The sequence below is a fragment of the Schistosoma mansoni genome, assembly GCF_000237925.1.
Source record: "Schistosoma mansoni, WGS project CABG00000000 data, supercontig 0134, strain Puerto Rico, whole genome shotgun sequence".
Classification (NCBI taxonomy): Eukaryota; Metazoa; Platyhelminthes; class Trematoda; order Strigeidida; family Schistosomatidae; genus Schistosoma; species Schistosoma mansoni.
The window spans coordinates 229,218-235,914 of record NW_017386038.1 but is presented as its reverse complement, the minus strand read 5'-3'; the positions used below and the strand labels follow the sequence as shown (position 1 = coordinate 235,914).

General features: G+C 34.8%; 1 non-coding gene across 1 annotated transcript; it reads right to left on the bottom strand.

Moving 5' to 3' along the window:
- Positions 1-5,958: 5,958 nt before the first annotated feature.
- Positions 5,959-6,028, bottom strand: Smp_tRNA_01416_Glu_TTC.1.1. The gene has a single exon. It is a non-coding gene (tRNA).
- Positions 6,029-6,697: the final 669 nt, after the last annotated feature.

The window sequence follows — 6,697 nt, the reverse complement described above, 5'->3', positions numbered from 1 at the left end:
GACTCACTAACCTAATAATATCATAATAGCTATGAAATGTAAAGGTCCCAAATTCATGAATGGATATTATTGAGGTGTTTTACGGGAAGATGTAACAACTTTCCACTGCTCTCTGGTTTACTCCAAATCAGATCAATCTGTGATGAATAATAGCTAAAAATAAAAAAGCTTAGAAATAAGAATAAAAGTGAGTCATTGTACATAGTTTAGAATGACGCTAGCTTCTAATTAAACATCAGAAGGAGTTTTGTCGATATTATAGTAATTTCAATGGTTGGAATCATGAGTCAATTGAAGCTAGACCATCATGGAAAGCCTAGAAGCATTAAAAGGCCTATTTTGGGACTCCTCAGCAGTGTTCATCTACGATCCCGCCTCACGAGATTCGAACCCAGGACTTACCAATCTCGCGCGTGAGTGCTTGACCTCTAAACCATAGTTCTGGCCGACTTTAACGGTGTTAATCTCTAACTTTAACCAATCCACGAAATTGAGCGACACATTCACCATTGTCTTCAGTGATTTCCTATCTCACAACAGACGTGGTTTGAACTCCACTGGTCACGTATGAAACATGTAAAATATCCAATTTAGGAGATCCTTACTTTATATTTTAATTCCTGTTGAAGATGCTGGTCAAAATGAATGTCACCGTTACATTCGTCAATTATCTTCCTTTAAATATTGAAGTTATTGTTATTTCGCTGTGTTTGCTCTTCTCTGACATTTGTTTCATTTGAACTTGATTTCTCATCCTCAGTCACCCACTGCGAATGGATATTCTTATACCTTTTCAATCTATGGATTGCTTTTGTTTTATTCTGTGACTGCATAGAAGTAAACGTTTTTTGATTCTATTTAAGATTATTCTATTATCGTACCTGAAACCCTAGGAGCACTAATGATAACTTCGGGTTGAAACTGCACATCATCAAATTTTACAGTCTGAGAAGCCACCACTGAGGCATTCGAGGTTCAACAAATCTCCTGTAGAACTGAGATACTTACATTGATTGGTCATTGATTAGTAACCAATGTCATGTTTATCTAGTCCTTAGTGGTGATTAAAATCAATCAGTCAAATTGCTATGTAGTCAGTAGTCCAAATAACTTGACAACGTGTGCACTATGTTGAGATATTAGGTGGTTGAAAGTGATTAGTAAAAAGTCATAATTGACTTATGTTTCGTGCTAGTTGCCACCCATCAGCCATCCGTGTTTACAATTTTATAGGAACTAATGTTCTTAGATGGAGTCGAACTCATACCATAGTGACAGATAACTACCAATTATTCTATCAGAATCAGTATATTCTTGACTAATGTTTTATTAACACAATCATGAAGATATTTGTCTCTTTCATCTTTTAGTCTATTCCTTTACACAAACACACACACACACCAATGAATGTACTTATATGTTGTATAATAAGATACTGGTATAATGTCATGCTTGAATGGATAAATTTTATGGATTGATTTTATTTGCATACTCTTAACTTTGTCACCATGACAAAATATAAGTTAATCAATGAAAACCTGGAAACCATTGACTTGTTACTCAAATAAAGAAATAAAGTAGTCTATCCATTGTAATTAGTCTATTGAGTAAATAGAATGGTTTATCCAATAACTTGGGTGTCAATGACTAATAAATATAAACATAATAGATATATTGTATTTTGAATGTTAGTGGATCAACTGACTGAACCTACTTTATGAAATATAGAGATAGAATTATACTTTTTTAAGACTCTGTTCTTATCATAACTCCCCCTGTAGCCCCTCTGGGGACTACTACCGGTCTCAAGTCCGGGTAAAGGAGGAGGGTTGGGCATTGGGGTTAGTGACCCGATCCCGTAAAAAACTAACTCGCTAAAAAAATGCTAAAAACGCTATTCTTATCATGGTTGATTATAAGAATAGGCCTTTCATATAAGTGTCTGCAATACCATAGTTATATAGATGATAGTGCTGTTTATATTTATGTGTCAACAGAATCTCGAATTTGCATAATAAGCATTTTTTATTACCATCTCAAGTGTAATTACATTTAATCACAAATGAATAACTAAACTCATTTGTAAATAATGATTATCTGAAGTATTTATAGTAATTTAAAACTAATTTGCACTATCTATGAAGTCTTCAAACTCCTCTTGTAGCTCTTCTACAGTTACTGTTGGGGAATAGAATCAGATATCAAAAAGGATGATTAGCAACTGGAAAAGACTGGAAAGGATTGTCCATAACAAGGTTGGATGGAGAGTGCTGGTGGTTGACTGTGTGCTGTATTTGAGGACTTTGCTTTTTCCCTAATGTATGGTTAGGCCTACTGATGAGAGGACTGCTGCTACATTAGTTATCTTGGCTTGCTTCTCTTCTTCTCCTATCTACCTATGTAAATTATTATTTTCTCGGTTGGGTTCTAGGTTAAAATTTATTGCTACTCAACTTATTAATCAATTCATTTTTAAATGATTTAACTTATTATAGTATCAAAACGTGTTTTCATGACTCAATTTTATCGAACCCCTTAATATGTTCATTAGTAGTATATAAACACCGAAGCTAAACTTAATCCCTGAAGAACGATTACTTGAACTATGTACCTTGTCATAGTTGAAAGCATGAGTCCATTGAAGCTAAACGACCAAGGAAAACCTGGAAGTGGTCTATCGGTTAAGTGTTCTGGTGCGTGACTGGTAGGACTTGAGTTCGAATCTCGCGATACGGGATCGTGGATTCGCGATGCTAAGAAGTTCCACAAAATAGGACGAAACGGCCGTCCAGTGCTTTCAGGTTTTCCTTAGTGGTCTAGCTTCAATTGACTCATGCTTTCAACTATTTTTTTACTAAATCTCCATAAAATCCCTTCTGATTATCTACCTTGTTATTACAATTCTGTATAGTAGGTAGCTATTCGTTAAATTTCATCCTTTCTCCACAACAATATATATGTATAATATACCAGTCGTGTAGTGGACTGTTAGATTTTACGAATCACTTAGTAACCCAATCAAAATCGTCGATTTTAGCCATAAAGAATGCATAAATTCTCCTATTTTTATGTTTGCATTATGTTGGCATATAGTTTATTTGTGCTTTCATAGATAGATCGATTATTAATTTGTAATAAAAAGTACATTATGAAAGTTGAAACAATTATGAGGGAAAATTAATTTCCCCCTTTCTTTGTTAACAAGAATTTAGTATTGAACAAGAATGTCAACGAATGTCCGTTTATATATAGATCACGCATTTCAGTGTGCTGATGAATATGCCTAGCTCGTAGATGTTTTTCCGTCCATGGAATTTCAAATTTATTTTTGGCAATCGACAGTGAAAGACCGAATTTGTTCGAAATACCTATTACCCTTTCAATAACAAAACGTACTTGTAATAATGATATAAATTTTTGTTGTTTAAATACTCGATTCCATATCACTCATCATAGTGATCATCTTGGAAAGTAATTTTCAAACAGCTTGATATGCTTATTACCTGAGAGATCTGACTGACATGAATCTAGAATTCCTAGATTAATTTCAGATTAATTTCACTATAAAACAGTGACCAAAGGAAATTTCTCCCGGTGGTTGCTGCTAATGCCAATTGGACAACCAATAAGGTCCACCAAAATATCTGGTGATCATAAGTAAGACCGTAGAATTATGGTCTAAGTTGGTATTAAGTGCCTTTATCTTCACTACTAAAATAATAGATCTAATCCCTAAATTGTAGATTTGCCATGATGTGACTACCTAGTCTATAAGATATTACGTAGAATTCACATAATTATCTATACTAACTTGTCCTATCATAATAGTCAGCACTTTTGAAGAACACATTTGAGATGAGGATAGAATAATATATTTAATACGAAGAAGAATAAGTTATATAGTGTGACCCTGTCTGCATGGCTGAGTCATTCCATACTGATTAACTCTTTGCCTTTACCATTTCTGACCTCTATTGTGTTGAATGTTGAATATAAACCTCCTCAGTTAGGATATGTTCAGCTTCGAAGACAGTGTGGTTAGGAACCAATATCCTCACAAGATCTCAATACGACGAATTCGATCACTGAAAACTGATTCACATTCAAGCATCATATTTAAAATCACCTGGAACGAACATATGGTCACTTATCAGCTCTTTGAGCTGTACGAAATCTGCACATTTTCTAATAGTGCACAACGAAATAAAACGGAGACCAGTGGTTGAGAAATTAATTTGGGAAAGGAAATACTTACATCCTACTGAAGAGCCTGTTTTTTTTATCACCACTTCATTATCACTTTATTGGAATTATCGCTATTGTAAATGTAAAAATTGCTTATAGTGTATGTTGATGATTAATAACTACTAGCTTCACAATACATTCATTAACGCTCTAATGAGAGACCCTGATCGATTGAGTTAACTATATAAGAATGGAGGATTTGACCTTATTAAATAGTTTGATTTTAATGCTGTATCACTAAATGACTGATAGTGAACTTGTGAATCACTGGCTATCGACTCTTATTTAAGTATTTCATGATTTCAACAAGTTTTGAAGATCCGTAGCTCAATACCACTTAAGATTACGAATGTCCGTTATTTATGTGTCTGACTTACTTACTTACGCCTGTTACCCCTCATGGAGAAGCATAGGCCTATCTGAAAATAGAATCAAATGGGTTTCTCAATATCTCTTAGATTTCTTCTACTTCTCATTCCAATGTGAAACTAAAGTTCATCTATTAACCTTCATGATGAATATACTACTTGATTTTAGTAAGTAGTAATGATGCCACAAGTAACGTTAGTATTTGAATATAAGATGTTGACAAGTAATTCTACTTAAGGGTTAGTTCTTTAGTTTCCATATATGAAACAAACATTATGACGATTTTATCACAAAGGAGTTTTGTGGAGATTTTAGTCATTTTTATATAGTCAAGATCACCAGTCAATTGAAGCTAGACCACCATCGAAAACCTGGAAGAATTGGACGGCCGTTTCGTCCTATTTTGTAGGACTCCTCAGCAGTGCTCATCCACGATCCCGTCTCGGGGGATTTGAACCCAGGACCTACCAGTCTCGCACCAGAGCACTTAACCGATAGACCACTGAGCCGGCCGGCATCCAGCGGTGGTAATGTCGATTTTTTTAAGTATAAAAAAGTGGATTCTATTTAAAAGTACACTGTCACACTTTATGTGCTCCTATCTAACTTAATTCTTAAATCACACGTTCTAAACACAAGATGTTTTATTATTCATAATTATTTTTTCCTTGAACAGACTTCCTCATCTTATCATATGATTTTAATAAGTACTTTAATATACTACTGAAGTACATAATGAATGAAGTAACTAAAAGACAATCGAAATTATACATAGCTAAGTGAGGTGTAATAAGTTGAAGACATTCAAAGTAAACTAACACTTTCTAACTTTCTTTATAGTTGAAATCATGAATCAATGGCAGCTAGATCACCATGGGAAACCTAGATGCGGCCGTCCAGTTCTTACAGGTTTTCCATGGTGGTCTTGACTGATGATTTCCACTAATCTAATAGACAATTCGAACAATAACTCGTCTCCCTACTTTCTAGACTTTTGCGTTACGATATGTAGTCAATTCCATTTATAAACTAATCTAACAATGAAAACTATTTCACTGGTCGATATGAACGAGTTTACTTGTGGAAAATAAGAGATTGTTGAAAATCATTAGAAAGATTACATAGCCATCGTCTATAATTTATAATCATCCCGTTTCCTTATCATGATTGTGGTAGATGATTTGGATTCTGTTGTTACCATATCTTCAACAAATCAATCTTTCCAAAAATTGATATGATTATGACTATTAACTCACTAACAGATATAAAACATTCGTGTATTTGGTTTTAGACTATACCCTTTTGCAAGGGCTAAGAATATTATTCACTTGCTCAAAGTGAAGTAATTGGAGCAGGATTCGAACTTGCGAAGTAATGGCTGAAAGCCATCAACCTTGACCACTCAGCCACATCTCAAAAATCATTATTGTCAACTATTGTATATAATTAGAATAGCTAGATCAATAGTACTCAAAGTCGAGTGTATAGATTTCCAAATGGTGAGCTTTCCAAATAACATTAGAAAACATAATGACATGTGTGTAACGAGCAACAATGGTGGGAAAAATCGTAGAAAATGTATCAAGAAATGAAATAAACTAATGATCATTGATCAAGTACATATCTCAAATCATCATCTCCAATTACAATGGAAAACTAGAAAGAGAAATCGTCAGAAATACGATGTTGGCTGGTGATGAGTTTGGGTAGTGTCAATGAAACTGCCTCCAAATGCCCTGGTACGGCCGAGAGTGGGAAGAGTCAGCTCTCTCTCTCTCGAAATGTTCTCACATGGCCGCGAGTATACAGACACTAACAGGGAAGTCTTACTCACTACTTTCTCGCGCCATGGGTGTTGTTTACGAAACTGAGAGGACGAAAACCGAATGTCCGGTATTTTAACCGGGTAGGTGAATATAGAGGATCTATCTACGGGAGTAGGGAAATCCTTATTCCGAACTAATGGTGCATATGAGCTCCAGGATCCTGAAGGAAAAAAATAGCGTATGAACCTATTGTTGGTCATCGACCACCATGTTACTCAATCTCCTGATGTGGATCAGACATTTAGTTTGAAGGCTCT